The 17,232-nt window shown below is 40.9% G+C and overlaps 1 protein-coding gene across 4 annotated transcripts in view; it reads left to right on the top strand.

Moving 5' to 3' along the window:
• The window catches only part of SPATA13 (spermatogenesis associated 13), a 321,686-nt gene that overhangs the window by 208,459 nt on the left and 95,995 nt on the right, over positions 1-17,232 (top strand). Inside the window, exon 1 of one of the 4 annotated variants that reach the window (XM_088793453.1) lies at positions 1,596-1,706. The exons of the other annotated variants lie outside the window; for them this stretch is intronic. The gene's annotated coding sequence lies outside the window, so the exon portion shown is untranslated. Of the gene's footprint in view, positions 1-1,595; positions 1,707-17,232 lie in introns of those variants that run through there. 4 annotated transcript variants of the gene reach the window in all.

Raw genomic sequence — 17,232 nt, forward strand, 5'->3', positions numbered from 1 at the left:
TAAAAGCCTTCATTTTTAGTAATTTTGTGTGTTTCTGATAGGGTTAAATACAGTTAGCTGTGCAGATTTTATCAGCGTTAGAAGACTCAGTGTGATTCTACTTCATTAGTGAAGCCCTTTAACAGAGCCTAGTCCATTAAACCAAACCCAGTGAAACCCAAAGGGACTACTGCAGTGACCGCTGTGGCATCGTCTCCTCAGCGGTGTTGGGGCTCATGGACTCGTGGCATACGGTGGGCACCATTAGTTTTATTGTTGCATTTGGGCTCAGAGTATATGAAGCTTCCAAAGAAAGACGTTTACTCACACATATTCCTGATTCGTGGTAACTTGCCACAAAAGGTAGAGAAAGATTGCTATGTATGTGCATAACCTCAAAGGAGCTAAGTGAAAGCCCTTTTTTTTTTTTTTTTGAGTTATTATGATTTCCAGTACTCTCTTAGGTACTGTCACTCTTAGTCTAATTTTTTTCATCTGTGTTTGTTTGCACGTTGGGGTTGTTTTAGCAGAGGGCTGAATGTTTCAAATATAAAAGTCACATAAATTGAACATATATTTTTCAAATGTAAGTCAAATATAATCAATACAAATTTCCTTCAGGATAGACATAATTTCTTTGCTGTTTACCCTACAGAAAACTGCCGTCAAACCAAAGCAAGATTGACGGCAGAACTAAAGTGCCCGACCAGCTTATCACTCTTCAAACCTAGTACACAAAAAAGCATAGTGTCCAAAAGTTGGAACTCTCTCTATGTGGAATGTTTCCAAAGAGATCCAAGTCAAGGCTTTCATGACTTTATAATGTTCTCCACTGGCTAACAGTGGCCTTACCTGTCAGTGCACCTGGGCTGAGAGGAAGGGAGGTGACATATGTTTCTGTCTACCTTGGGAAATCTGGAGCATTCATTCTAATCCTGATTTTGTGCTGTGTGACTTAAAAAAAAAAATCATGTAAACTTCCTCTGAAATGGTGCCACTGAGGTTTTTCATATGTTGGTTCACTTACTATACATCACACATTGAGCAGACACTATTATTCCCACTGTAAGCCGGCTGTGGCGAGGGCTGTGTGGATTTCTTCTTTATTTGTGGCATGCATTGATTGCCGGGTTTGAATGACTGACTTTGAATAAACAGGTGCTTACTGAGAATGACTTATTTTGAGAAATCAACATTAAACCTATTTGAATGTTGACATTCTATACAGAAGATTCTCTGGGAAGAAGTTCTGGTTCTATCAGACCCCAAGGAGTCAGACTGTTTTTCTCCTGAAACCAAAACCACTCAGCCCAACAGAACCTGCCCCCGCTGAGTGGATCAGAGGTGGTCAGTAATCCATGAACCGCTTAGCCACAAGCAAATGTCCTCATAGGTATGAGAAAGTGGGGGACAAAGAATAGAAACAGGGCCAACCAACTTGCAAAGTTGATCACTTTCTTCTTCTTGTTGCCAGTTTTGGTTTTTCTAGAGTGTGTATTTAACTTGTTGATTTTTTTTTTCTCTGATGTGTAATTGTTGTTATACATTAACTTAATGCCCGGCAACAGCAGGAATTTACAAATCATACTGGTGGGTATTCTGTGCAGCACAAAGTTCAAAGCTCTGATCATTTCATGGTCTGAGCTCCTGCTGAGCAACTGGGCCCAAAATAAAATCACACCTACTGTGGCGTGACCTCTTCAGTGGCCTTGGGAGGACTTGGAAAGGTAGGATGGGTCCCGTCTATTGTTTCTAAATGAAACAGTTCTTTTGTTTTCTTAATGAAGATCAGAGCTAAAGGAAACACGTTGTTTTAGTACTGGTTTCAGTTTAAAGGTAAGTGGTGGAGTCCGCAGAGAGTGACCATTGCTTCCTATTGTAGAATTTGAGTAAATATATTATTGGTCAGTCCTCCAGAAATAGGTGACACCTTTCAGGGCAGGCACTGGAATCAGTCCTTCGATGTGCATTTATGTAGCATGGTTTTGCTTCTCCAGTTGACCTACTCTGTAATTGCATTTATTACCAACTTTGGCATTTCTCCCCTTTATGTAACTTAATATAAGCTTTTCCTAATAGCAGAGACCAGTGTACCTCACTGGGACACGTGTTTGTGTCGCTGAGAGGATGCTAGTTCGTGTTACAAAAGACTGTACAATAAGTGCTTCTATTTATAATAGTTCCCAACACATGTCATAGGCACTCACTAAAATTTTACTTGCTTTGTGAAAGATTTTTTGAAATAAACCACAAGAAATTCACTTATTGGCAACATTCGGCCATGAGTATGATTTTAAGGGCCCTATAATTTAGATTTTCTTGATTTAAGGCTATAATTTATTTTAAAGCTACCTGGAGATCCATTCAGTAAAAGAAAATAATCCAATGTAGAGAATTAAGGGACTGAGATCTGAAAGGGCCAAATTAAGTGATGACTTTTGTTTCATCTCTGGAAATCTCCTTTCATTTAAAATTTGTTATTAGCCTTTATAATTTTTGACATCATGATTATTGACAATTCAGTACATGTAGCTTTTTAATATAGTCTCATTTCAGAAACCTTAAGCAAATCATTGGTTCTAACATAAGAGGCATGACTCTTTAAAGATTATATGATGCCTTCTATTGAAGGTTTCTAATGACCTGGATTTAATATGTTTCTCCAGAGAAACAGAACCAATAGAATATAACAGGGATGCCAAAAAATATATATACAAATGGACACTTTGGTCAACGTTGCTCGAGCAGTAGTTCACCATAATCAGAAGTGTCTGGACACTCGCTGATGGGAACCCTTTGAGCACCTCTTGTAACTGCAGAAGTCAAATGTGACTTGTATTCATCTTTTGTTATTGGTATATATTGAGTATTACAATTTTAATACATATTTTTGGCACCCTCTGTAAGTATGGAGGGTGAGAAGAGATACATTTTAAGGAATTAGGTCATGCAGTGTGGAGACTGGTAAATTCAAAATCTGCACAGCAGCTTGGCAGGCTAGAAATTATGTTGCAGTCTTCAATCCAAGGCTATTGTGAGCCTTTGAATTCCTTCCTTTCAGGGGACCTCGTAATTCCTTCTACTGATTGGATCAGGCTCACCCACGTTATGGAGGGTCATCTGCTTTACTCGGAGTCTACTGATTTAACTGTTAATCACAGCTAAAAAATACCTTCGCAGCAACATCCAGACTGGTGTTTGACCAAACAGCTGGGCACCAATGCCCAGCCAAATTGACACGTAAAACTAACCATTACCGCCACCAAATGGGGAAATATGGCTATTTCCATTTACCATGGATGTGGAGGAGAACGCATTTTTCCTCCACCTGCTCACATGATGTACAGTTAATTGCAAGCTAAAGGTGGAAAATTAGAAAGTTGGGGAGTAACCACAGGAAAAATTAGATGCCACGCCAGCAAGTAGAAATGAACAGTGTGACTAAGGAGAGGAGTTTAGGGAATGTCAAGGGTATGGGAAGCCTCCCTGCGGTGGCAGGGGCCAATCATAGTCTTCAGAAAGGGTGTGGGCGATGGAACAGCAGCAGCCGCCCAGCAAAACTGATGAGAAAATCCTCAAGTCCCAGACTGAATACATATTGAACTTTAGCAACACACTCTGATTTAAGGTTTCAGATGAAATGATTTTAGGTTGTCGTCAGGGTGGATATCATGCTACTTACTAGGCCCAATAGCCAGAGAGACATGACCTTTCAGAATTTCTCAGCCTAACATTTCAGGAAGCGAAAGCACAGTACAGTGATGTGGCAGGCACATTCATTTGCTGCACAGAAAATACAGGTTTGAGAGAGGGTGCTCCATGGGACAGCTTGTCTGAAATGGGCAACAGAGCTATTGAAAAAAATCTGTCAAATTGAGAGGGAAAGAATGAAAGAAAGACAGCAATCCCAAAAGATAGGATGGGAAATAGTAGTGCACTTGGCTTTTGCATATCCTCAGGAAAGTCTAAATGGCTAATTTATCAAGAAAGTGATTCCATTTCTGCAAAGTCTCACATGCTGCGTAGTTAAAAGAGCCTCAGTGCGGGTTAGATGAGTAGGTGTGGGCAAACGGGGCAGAATCAACAAAGAGCCTTTTATTGGGCCCTTTCCTTTAGGAAGCTGTTCCAGCCGTCCCCGAGTTCTATGTTATGGCACTTTGGCAGGAAGCCACTTTTGTCAAAGCACTATCACTGGTCACGCACTTCCAGGTGTTCAGAGCCCATTCATTCTTCCGCTTTCCAAAGAACGGGGGAAGTAAGAGGCCAAACCAGACCTCTTTTTCTATGGTAGAATCATCCCTGCTCCAAAGTTCTGCATGAGTTACTCCTAGAGTTTGATGAAATCGTACAGCTCTCAGTTGTCAGGTGGCCATTTTTCTGAGTCGCAGTTCTCTTCCAGCTGTGTTAACACACAACCGCTGCCCTGTTTTTCTCCACCCTCCTCTTCCAGAAGCTTGGCAGGGGTGTGGAAAATAGCTACCCCTCTTCCTCACCTGTGTTTATTTCTATTATAAAAGCCCTGGCATTTGATGTACCTCATCCAAGTACTGAAAGTACATTCTAAGTTAACAGTGTGACTAAATTGTCACACTGTGACCTCTTAATTATCAAATGAATGGTCTTTTCTGACTACTTCTTGAGCCTCTGTCACCCTGACCGTTGTTAACCTCAGCCTCCTTGAAACTCCGTGGCTGCTGGGCTGCCTGTTCTCCTAGTCACCGTCTGTCCTTTCAGTCTCCGTGCCAGCACCTCGTCCTCTTCCTGGCACTAACTGTAGGTGTTCTTCAGGATGTCTGTTTCCAGCACTCCCTTCCTTCTCAACTCCAGCCATTCCCATGCCCTCACCTCTCACCTTGTCCCCACTCACTCATCTCGTTTACATCTGTGTCTCTTTTGAGTCAAGACCTGACGTTCTGACTATTAGTACGTGTGCAATGTGGCAGGCACGTGGGTGTGGAGTGAAAGCCCAGCTATCTTCCTTTCACTAGGACCGAGTCCCCTGAGATAGACTCCGAAGGGCAGAGCTCATCTGCCCACTTGCAGGGTGTGCGTGGGGTCAGGGTGGTGGAAACGCAAAGGGAAGGTTTGGTTGGAGGAGGGCGTATCACGTGACAGAGCTCGTAGGGTTTTGAAAGGCTCACATGGCACAAAAGGGCCTTCCTCGTGGTGGAATAGTAAACAGAGGCCGGGGCAGGAGGCGTGTTCTGAGACAAGGGAGGACAAAGGCCTAGAGCATCTCTACCTGGAAAAAGCATGAGATGAAACAATCCTTATTCTCCCCGCTGTTCTCACAACACCCAGCGCTGTGCCTTGCATGTCATGGGAACTCCTGAAAGTTTTTGAAAAGAATTGAAAGTAAGAGTGGGTATGAATGATGAGAGGCCTAACGGCCAGACTCAGGAAATTGGCTTTTCATCCAGGAAGTGATAGGAGCCATTGGAAGTTGTTGAGCAGGATGCTGACTGGTCAGGGACACCCTTCAGGAAACGTTATCTGGCATTTGGGTGCTGAATGAATTGGGGAATAGGAAAATGGAAAAATTGTACCAGGTCTTGGTGAGGAATATGAGTAGCTCTGAGGTAGGGGGTGGCAGAGGAAGTGGATGTGAGGGAATGATTCCAGAGACCTGGGGTGGGGGTGGGGGTGGAAAATAGGCGCGGACATGGAGTGGGATGGAGAAGTCCAGTATTCTCAAGGCTGTGGGTGTGGACAACTGGGAGAATTGAAGTAATGTTAACAGAAGATGGTTTGAGGTTTTGTTTGTACTGGGGACTGCTGAGAAGACGACTTGAACTTATCCTGGTGAAGATGCTGCCCAGCTGTTAGCAGAGTTTAACCTGGAGCTAGAAGAAGAATGGGTGATGGAGTGATCCCTCAGGCACAAGCAGCTGGAGAAATGGTGCATTGGGAGCTTTGGGGGTGGGCAGAGAAGACGAGGCGATGAGACGGAGAAGGAGCCACCAGACAGGAGACTCAGCTGACAGGGGCATCTCCGACAGCTAGAGAAGAACCAATTGTTCCGATGTCTGAGGCCACAGGGAAGTCAGGTTCAATTCTCTCCGAGAAGAGGGCACTCGATTTGGCAGTGTGCTGGCAAAAGCAGAAAGAGTGGTTCCAAGAGTGTAGGGAGGCATGATTGTACATTTAGCTGTTCACTCAGTGAGCGTACTTCTGCACATCAGACGTTGTGCGAGGAGGTGAAGCCACGGCCATGAAGAAGATCGATGTGGTCTCGTCCCTTAAGATTTTCCGGGTAGTGCACAGTAAGATGGGGATTCAGAGAACTGTAATACATTGAGAAAAGTCTAGCAGGGAGGAAGTGCTGAGGATTCTAGAAACAAAGAGAAGCAGAAATTCGAAGAGTTTGTAGAGGAGACTTACACTGTTGGCTGTTCAAGTGCCAGGTCCATCTTCCCATCTCTGCATCCGTGTTTTGGCAGCCAAGCCCTTGATGTCACTTCATTAATCTTTGCTGCCTCACAGTGACGTGAACTCCAGCAGCTTCACCCCTGCACATGGAGGGGGCTCGCAGAACAAAGGTTCTGGAGTGGTGAGGCTGCGCTGCGACACGGAGTGGGCGAAGTGCAGATTCTGTGCGATGCGTGCCAGTATATGCAATGATCTCAGTGTGCATTTGCAGGTGCCTTGAACTTGCCATCATTCAAAACCCATGACTCTGGTTTCTTAAAGAAAGAAGAGTCCATGCAATTAATATCACCTTGAGATTTCTCTTCTCCTTCTGGCCTCCAAGAGTAGGGCGGGAACTGGAGAGGAGAGTTCCCAGGCTCTTTGCAGAAGGAGGTGTACGTTGTCGGGAACATTGGACAACCAGCCCTGCGAAGATGAGAGATGTAGGTGGGGAGGTAGGATGGGTGCTGCTGTCGGCTCCTGTGGACATTTGAGAAATCCGTGGCCCGTGGAGATGATTACTGATTCTTCGTCTAACCTCTCCCCTTCAAGTGACTTTTAAAAGATGATTGTTTTACACCTTCTTAACCTGTTTTGGGAGGATGGTACTGCGTAGTCAGTGTTTTACATGAACTGGTTTGGTCTGCTGCATTCAGCTGGAAGGATGAGGGTTTCCTCTTCTGACACTACTGTGTATTCTATGGCTGAGTCACTCGTACACTGTTAAAGCTTCTACCTGCTTCAAGGTATGTTGGAATCTTAACTTCCCCAGCAGGACATTAATCAATGATTTCATCTATACCTACACAGTGAGCTCGCAGTGGTTTCCTGATCTGAAGGACAGTTGCAAAATGTTTGTTAACTGGAGCAGGAGGTAAAACACTGTATCTAGAAAAGATAGATTATGACTGAATTCATGGGACAAAGACAATACAGCTTTTTAAAACAGTTTCCCCATTGCCCTCTCCCCCAGCTTCTAGCAACCACTAGTGAGCTTCCCGTCTCCATGGATTTGTCTATTCGTGTTTTTTTGTTTATTTTAATTAAAGTTTATTGGGGTGACAATTGTTAGTAAAGTTACATAGGTTTCAGGTGTACAATTCTGTAATACATCATCTATATCTCACATTGTGTGTTCACCCAGAGTCAGTTCTCTTTCCATCACCATATATTAGACCCAGATTACCCTCTTCTAGAGCCCCCTCGCCCCCTTAGCCTCTGGTAACCCCTAAATTAAAGACTCCACCAAAAAGCTATTAGAAACAATAAACAAATACAGTAAAGTTGCCAGCTACAAAATCAACGTACAAAAGTCCATTGCATTCCTCCTATATACTAACAATGAAATCTCAGAAAAAGAAATTAAAAAAAACACACAAAAAAACTTCCTTTGCAATTGCAAGAAAAAGAATAAAATACCTAGGAATAAACTTATCCAAGGATGTGAAAGACCTATATGCTGAAAACTATAAGACATTTTAAAAAGAAATTGAACAAGACACAAAGAAATGGAAAGACATTCCGTGCTCATGGATTGGAAGAATCAATATAGTTAAAATGGCCATATTACCCAAAGCATTACACAGATTTAATGCAATCTCCATCAAAATCCCAATGGCATTTGTTAAAGAAATAGAACAAAATATCATCAGATTTGCATGGAACCACAAAAGACCACAAATAGCCAAAGCAATCCTAAGAAAAAAGAACAATGCTGGAAGTATCACACTCCCTGACTTTAGCTTGTACTGCAGGGCAACAATAATCAAAACAGCATGGTATTGACAGAAAAACAGACACACAGACCAATGGAATAGAATTGAGAACCCAGAAATAAACCCACCTAAATATGGACAGATAATTTTTGACAAAGAAGCCAAAAACATACAATGGAGAAAGGACAACCTCTTCAATAAATGGTGCTGGGAGAATTGGAAAGCCATGTGCAAAAGAATTGAAACTGGACTGCTATCTGTCACCATGTACCAAAATCAATTCAAAATGGATCAAAGACCTAAGTATAAGACCTGAAACAATAAACTGCATAGAAGAAAACAGGTACTAAACTTACGGACCTTGGGTTCAAAGAGCATTTTATGAATTTGACTCCAAAGGCAAGGGAAGTAAAAGCTAAAATAAATGAACGGGACTATATCAAACTTAAAAGCTTCTGCACAGCACAGGAAACCATCGACAAAATAAAGAGGCAACCAACTGAATGGGAGAAGATTTTTGCAAACAGTGCCTCTGATAAGGGGCTAATATCCAAAATATACAAGGAACTCAGATAACCCAATTGAAAAATGGGCAGAGGACCTGAAGAGACATTTCTCCCAAGAGGACATACAAATGGCAAATAGACATATGAAAAAATGCTCAACATCACTAATCATCAGAGAAATGCAAATAAAAACCACAATGAGATATCACCTCACCCCAGTCAGAATGGCTATCATCAACAAGACAAATAGTAACAAGTGTTGGAGAGGCTGTGGAGAAAAAGGAACCCTCATACACTGTTGGTGGGAATGCAGACTGGTGCAGCCACTATGGAAGGCAGTGTGGAGGTTCCTCAAAAAATTACGAATAGAATTACCATATGACCCAGCAATCCCTCTCCTGGGTATCTACCTAACAAATCTGAAGACATTTATCCATAAAGATATGTGTGCTCCAATGTTCACTGCAGCTTTGTTTATGGTGGCCAAGATGTGGAAACAACCAAAATGTCCTTCAATAGCTGAACGGATAAAGAAGTTGTGGTATATATACACAATGGAATATTATTCGGTGGTAAGAAAAGCTGATATAGGAACATTTGTGACAACATGGATGGATCTTGAGATTATAATGCTAAGTGAAATAAGTCAGACAGGAAAAGTAGAGAACCATGTGATTTCACTGATATGTGGTATATAAAACTGAAAACAACAAAAGAACAAGACAAACAAATGAAGGATTTGTCTATTCTTGACATTTCATATAAATGGAATCATGCTATGCAGCCTGTTGTGACTGGCTTCTTTCACTTAGGATAGTATTTTCAAGGTTCATCCATGTGTGTAGCACGTATCAATGCTTCATTTTTATGGCCGAGTAATATTCGTATCTATGGGTATGTCATACTTGGTTTATCCCTTCATCGGTTGATAGATATTTGGTTTTTTTCCCCTTTTTAGCTATTAGGAAGACTGTTGCTATAAACATTCATGTGCAAGTTTTTGTGTGGATGTATGTTTTTAATTCCCTTGGGTATATATGTAGGAGTGGAATTGGTGGGTCGTATCATAACTTTATATTTAATATTTTGAGAAACTGCCAAATTGTTTTCTAAAGTAGCTGCCCGATTTTCCTCCCCACCAGCCATGTAATAAGAGTCTTCTGATTTCTCCACATCCTTGTCAACACAGTATGATGGCAAACTCCTAATTATTCCAGCACTGATTATCTATAAGGTGGGTTTTCTAGGAATTTGGGTTCTCTTTCTGTGTCCCAAGTAACTGATACGTTGGTTTCACCTTAATAATATCTAGTTTCACTTCCCTGGGGACAGGCGGGTGAACAGAATGTGGAAGAGGTTCAGTTAGTTAATGTAGGTACATATTAACAACTGTTAACAAGTTGGCTAGAAAGGTTTAAGGGGGAAAGGCTGAATGTGTTTGCTTGTGTGATGTTTTGGACTTATGGCAAGTGCCCTCTGTAGGACTGGGGATATATATATTCTTGGGTACTATGATAATTTGTAAATTTTGTGTCTTTACTTATGAAAATATTGAAAACTAAATGTGTTTCATGTTATCTAGATGACCAGGGTATAGGGAAATATTGCCACTTAATTGTAGTGCTTTTGTTTGCATTTGAGTTTCATTCTTTGGTGCCAAGAAATTCAACGAAAGTGACAGCACTTAATGCAGAATTTTCAAAATTAGGGGATCTGGGGTCATTTTTCGAAGAGTTTCCTATATTACCCAAATGTCGTAAAGAGTGTCACGGGCAGTACTTCTCCGGTGTTTTCAAGGAAGCCGTCGTAATGATGGTGAAAATGAAGGCACACTCCCAAGTGCCGAAGGCGTAGCATGAAGAGGCCTGTTGCAAGAGAACAACATTCCTTTGAAGTGTCACACTACAACCTTTAACTTTCACATGAATTTATATTCTATTTCTTAATATTCACATAATGGATAATAGCACTTATTTTAGCATAGAATGAAGTCAAATTACATAACATCAAGTTAAAATAGCTACCGTGTTTCCCCGAAAATAAGACTTAACTGGAAAATAAGCCCTAGCATGATTTTTCAGGATGACATCCCCTGAACATAAGCTCTAATGCGTCTTTTGGAGCAAAAATTAATATGAGACCCCGTCTTATTTTCGGGGAAACATGGTATACCTTTCCCAGGACACTAAAAAAATCTCTAATTTGCACTATCAGATTTGTACTATCCTTTTGACATCATTCCTTTATTTAATAAATGTATTATTCTGTGTATAGGGATGTAAACATGTACAGATGTTATCCATTCTCTTTAAGACCCTGCAAGGTACTTGAGGAAACAGCAGCAAGATGTGATATAAGAAATCAAGTACAAGGCAACATAAAATGAGAGGCAAGGATGTTGTGGAAGGAGATTTTGGGGCAGGGTGCTTAAATATTGGTGACTAACTTGTTGAAGATGATGGTTTCACAGCTGAGTGTATGTTCCCAGTTCTTACATTTGCTGTATGACTTTGGTCAAGTGACTTAGCCTTTCTATCTCTTTGCTTCCCGTAAGGGATCATGCATGGTTAAATTCATGTTGGAAATTTCTAGAATGGATGAGTTTTGAGGTGCAGTGTCATATGGTAGAGGAGAGGTGGGATTCTCTTATTTCATCAGTGTTCAACTCAGGCCATCTACTGTGTGGTCGTGGACCTCTCTGTAAGTCTCCGGGGCTCAGTGTCCTTCTACGAGGTGTGACAATTAAGTTTGCGAACTTGTTGCCACGATGTTGGTATCAGTGGGATTATTCATTATGAATTTGTACCAACTGGACAAACAATTCACCAAGTTTACTATTTGGAAGTGCTGAAAAGGCTGTGTGAAAAAGTTCGATGAAAACGACCTGAACTATTTGCCAACAATTCATGGCTCTTGCATCACGACAATGCACCAGCTCACACGGCGCTGTCTGTGAGGGAGTTTTTAGCCAGTAAACAAATAACTGTATTGGAACACCCTCCCTACCCACCTGAAATGGCCCCTAGTGACCTCTTTTTTTACCTGAACATAAAGGAAATACTGAAAGGAAGACATTTTGATGACATTCAGGGCATCAAGGGTAATACAATGACAGCTCTGATGGCCATTCCAGAAAAAGAGTTCCAAAATTGCTTTGAAGGGTGGACTAGGCGCTGGTGTCGGTGCATAGCTTCCCAAGGGGAGTACTTCGAAGGTGACTGTAGTGATACTCAGCGATGAGGTATGTAGCACTTTTTCTAGGATGAGTTTGCAACCTTAAGTGTCCAACCTTGTATGTGAGATGAAGGTAATTGGAATTGCACGTAGAGTGGAGACGAGTAATTAGACTGTTCCTGATCTTTGTGCACATGTGGGCATTTGATAATAAATCTGGAGAATGAGGGGAGCAAAGAGAAAAATACTTTAAAGCTACAGCAACTAAGTAGGTCCATGTAATATACTGCAATATAATATGGAAAAACAAGAGGTAGAAAAGATAGAAAGCACTGAGAAGGTAGAAAAACAGAGAAGAGGAGAGATAAGAGGCTTTTGAGAATTATCGCTATGGAGAATGATGTTTTTAGAAAGTCAAGATTGTAGTTCATTTTTAAATAATTCTGATTTCTTCTCTGTTTATACACATGAACAGTCTATTATAATGTCTGGCACTTAATGTTCATTAAATATTATTTACTTTCTGAAAAAATTGGCAGATTAGTAGAGAGTAGAATTTTTCAAGAGACAATAGGTATGGTTTCTATATTAGACTAGAGTATTGGATTGATTAGAAGAAGAGAACCAATTTAAGGAGAAGAAAAAGTTGAGTTTGAAATGAGCAACCAGCTGCCAGACGTGAGTGAGTAAATACAGATTCTAGAATGGGTGAACAAATATAGAGAGTGCCAAAAAACTGTACACGTTTTAAGAAATTAAAACTGTAATGCTCAATATATACTGATAACAAAAGATGAATACATGTCATGTTTGACTTCTGCAATTACAAGAGGTGGTCAGAGAGGTTACCATCAGCATTCAGACACTTCTAATTACGGCGAACTACTGTTTGAGCAATGTTGATCAAAGTCCACTTGTAAACATTTTTTTGGCACCCCGTGTATATTGGAAAAGTAGAACTCAGTGATTTAGAAATCTTAACTTTGTGATAAAACATTTTGTTTTCATTTTTATTATTTTCAGTCTTTTTAGAAAAGACCTATATTTAGAGGAGACATATGTCTTTAATTTTACTCTTCAAGACCCCCAGAACTGCCACAATAATACTTGCATGATAAAATAGTTAAGTATGTACAATAATAGTAACAAAAATTGTGACAGATATAATATAGACTCAATAGAAAGAAATTACAAAGATGGAAAGAGTAAATGGGACATGGTATTTGAATATAGATATATCAAAGTACAATTTTCCAAATGTTAAAACACAACTCTCCTATAGGTATATTGTGAGCATGTGTCAATGATTGATTTAGCTCGTTACTGAGGGAACCAATGGGATGTTGGCTCACAGAACACTGTGGAAAAGAGGTTTATACAGTCTGTCAGGAAAGCCATGCTGAAATGTTTGCTACATTAGAGACAAACTAGTTAACAAAACCGGTTGATGTCTGACAGGGCAGTAAAACCATAACCTTTGCGGTTATCTTTTCTGCAAGGCAGGAATTATTTGCATTTCTACTGGGCAGAAATAATCTAGAAATTAACCCATAACTTACCTAACCAGTAGTAAATAGCAAGTCAAAATAAGGTATGTTCTCCTAGAGGTATGAAGCTATGAAATAGTCTTTGGGTTGGACGTGTTAGGCCTACTCCATTGTGATACTGAAACGTGGCCATCCTTTGCCTAATTTGCATTTCTAGTTAATTTTTTTAAAAAAGTGTATTAGGATTAGAGAGGGGCCACTAATACCACCAAAATGACTAGGATGGCTGGGACTTTCCATCATGTTCCCTGTGTCTCTCAGTGTGCATGGAGTTTCCTGGAGGCAGAGTTTTGTCCTAGGCTCAAGTTCCCCAATAACATGTATTATTTGGCTTCTTAAAAGGAGAGCCGCTGCTTTTCCAACAATCCACCGTCCCACCTTTCCTCTCCTGTTAACTCATTTTGTTTAGAAACTGACCATACTAAAAATGTCAGGTTCTCAGGGCCTCTCCCTACCCCTGTATAGATGTAGACTCATAGAAAGTCACTTTATAATAAAGCAGCAAGCCTATTTCAGATAAAAATTGCTTTGCTGGATGTTCCAGAAACAAATAAAAAAAAGCCTAGAGGTCTCTGAAACTTTTTGCCATTCAATCCTTTGAATTCGGTTAACAAAATTACAGGCATCTCCCCCGTAGTAAGTTTGGGCTGGGGTAACCATTGAGGCATTATTCTGTCTCACTCTTGGGGCAGTTCATATCAGTTTCCTAAATAAGTGTTTCTTGGAATTTAAAAGTGGACAATGCTTTAGCAAGTAAGTCAGTGTTTTGCAGTCTCCATCCTTGTTCTGCAAAGCCAGGTGTTGTGTGGGCCTGTCCCGCGTGTCATCATGAGGCCATGGAAACAGATCAGGCTTCCATTGCTCAGCAAGGTTAGAAGAGTCCCAGCAACAGCAAATTGACAAGTAATAACCAGAGGGCATCCGAGATGGGTGGTACCCCTTCCGAAAGGACCTGTTCTGTCATTGCTGTGTTTTTACGGCATGTATTATACATTTTCAGAATCATAGAACCATAAAAGTGGAGGAACCCTCAGAGGTTATGAATCCAGCCCCCACACTGTCTGCAATCTGGGTCCCCAGCCACTGAGCCCTCCTCAGGGGAAAAGCCCCAACCTCAGTAGATGGCATTTTTTGTTTCTTTGTTTGTGAATTCTCTGTTCCAGGATGAGAAACCACCTCGTTCTACATACTGATTCTTTCAGAGGGTGCGCACCAGATTTTCTTCCATAGAAAAATCACTGTGCTATCTTCCCTATAAGTTGTCTTTTTCAAGCTGAATAGTATCCCTGAATCCTACCGTTTGTGAAACGATATGGGTGGCTGACCATTGTCCAAAATGATCTGCAGTTTGTGCTTCTTTTAAGATATGGGGCTTAGAGCTGGACATATTACCCCAACTTAACAGGCCAGTGTATAGGTTTAGGGAAAGGATGGAAAAGTCTGCCTCTTGAGATCTGAGCTGTAGTATTGTTTGTGTGGACCAACAGGGTATTGGAAATTCTGACAGCTTCATGACAATGTCAGATCACATCAGCCCTCTCTGGTTCACTACATCTTTGGGTTCTTTTTGACACTGGTTGCTTTTGTGTCCAGTATTCCCTTCTGAGTCATGTATAGGTAATTTATAACCTAATTTTAAGCCTTAGCTATGAATATTTGTGATAATAAACAACACCATTAACAATAATACATGCCTTATCAGAAAGAAAGAATGGCGGTCAAGAGCCCAGCACTGGAATCAGACTGTTTCTGGGTTCAAGTCCTATCTCCTACGCTTTGACTGACTATATGACGTTGAGACAATTGAGTGTGATTGTGCCTGTGAGGTCCTTCCCTTGGCTGTTGACACATGGTCAGTGATCAACAAATGAGAGCTGTTATTATCCTCTTTGTCAGGCTCCCACTGACCTTTTCAACAGACATTGTCCTATTTAACCCAGTCACACCTTAAAGGATACTATTATTATTCCTCCCTTTTCAGAGGCAGGTCCTGAAGCTCAGAGTAGTTATGTCATTTGTCCAGGGCTTTGTTGCGGCAGGATTTGAACACAGATCTGTCTGATGCCAAATGATTGGCACAGGTACTCAGCCCTATTATGGTATATGTTATTTATATTAGTATTTTCTCACCCATCCTTCTAACACTTGCCTAGCTTCTTAAAAAGTTGTATTCAATATTTAATTTATAAAAAGACTATTTGTAACATGTGTAAGTTCAAAGATTAACAAATAGCACATATGCACTACCCAAACTGAAATATAAAATGCCACCAACGTCTTTGAATGTCCCTCCCTGTCCTCAAGCCCTGCCAACCCCTCCCAAGAGGTAACCATCATTCTGAATTTGGGGATTATCACTCGTTAACTTTCTTTATTGGCTTTTCGCATATAAATATATCCCTAAACAGTATTTTTCTTCATACAACTGTCTACAAGCATAATGTATGAGGTGTAACTCTAAAGCAGCTTTATTTGTTTTGTTCCCCGTGTTCACCTTAAATTAGCTTTATGATTAGTTCTTCCTCTGCCCTTGATGAAAACTCAGGCAGGTCCCATGACTTTTCTAGTCACTTCGCATCATAAAAATCTCAGCCATTTCAACTTAAAACAACAACAAAAACTATCGCTTCTGCAATTCAAATGCTTGATTTCATGTAATAATCAAGCTTTCGTCTTGCTTTAAAATTGAGGCTCTTGACACTGGCAGGACATGTCACACGCCCTGTGCCCCCACCCCCTTCCCAGAAATACTGCAGGTATTCCACGCACTGGCCTTTCCTGTGAATTTTAAAATCAGCTGGTCAAGGTTACACACACACACAGAGTTTGCAATTTGATTGCAGGAATTTCTGAATCTCGATGATGTAATGGGATTAGTTTTTCCATTGCCTTCATCAGGTTGGCATGATTGTTAACCTGACAGGTGGTTTTCTGGGCACTTGTCTAGATGAGCAGGGACCCACGGTGTGGTCTACAAAGCTCCCAAGTAGCAGAAGGTCTGTGTCACCTGCCTGATTGTCCCACTCGCTCAGCAGCTCTTTATTTATCTTTTAAGTTAGTGTATTTTTCAGAGCAGTTTTAAGTTTACAGAAAAATTGATGGCAAAGTACAAAGTTCCCAAATACCTCTACCCCCCGTACACAGCTTCTCCTGTTATTAACATCTTACATCAGCACGTTTGTCGATGAGCCAAGGTTGATAGATTTAAGTAAAGTCCGTAGTTTATTTTAGGGGTCCCGCTTGGTGGTGTGCATTCTATGAGTTTTGACAGATGTATAATGACATGTATCCACTACTATATGTATCCATCACGCAGAATGGTTTCACTGCCCTGAAAATCCTCTGCTCTGCCTGTTCACCCCTCCCTTCCACTGATCCTTTTACTGTCTCCATAGTTTTGCCTATTCCAGAATGTCATGTAGTTGGGATCATACAGTATGTAACGTTTTTGGATTGGCTTCCTTCACTGAGTCATATGCTTTTAAGGTTCCTCCATGTCTTTTCATAGCTTGACAGCTCATTCCTTTTTATCGCTGAATAATGTCCCATTGTTGGGACATAATACAGTTTATTGATCTGCTCACCTACTGCAGGACATCTTGGCAATTGTGAGCAAAGCTGCTATAAACGTTTTAGTTATTTGGTTTTGTAAAATGAGACATGGAACAAAAGTCTATCATTTCTAACACTCAAAAATCTCGTCTGTGAAGAAAATTGACTATTAGGAACAGGAAAAGGAGAATGGGTGACATTTTGAAGTCAGATGTAAATGGCCCCAAGAGGAGGAGACACACAAGGGAGTGAGAAAGAAGGGGAAGAAGGGTGGCCATGCGGTGAAAAAAGAGGCTTCAGATGAGGGTTGGATGCAGCTGAGAGCGTGAGGATGGTGATGATTTATTTTAA

The sequence above is a fragment of the Rhinolophus sinicus genome, chromosome 16, assembly GCF_057876585.1.
Source record: "Rhinolophus sinicus isolate RSI-liver-muscle chromosome 16, RSI-T2T, whole genome shotgun sequence".
Lineage (NCBI taxonomy): Eukaryota > Metazoa > Chordata > Mammalia > Chiroptera > Rhinolophidae > Rhinolophus > Rhinolophus sinicus.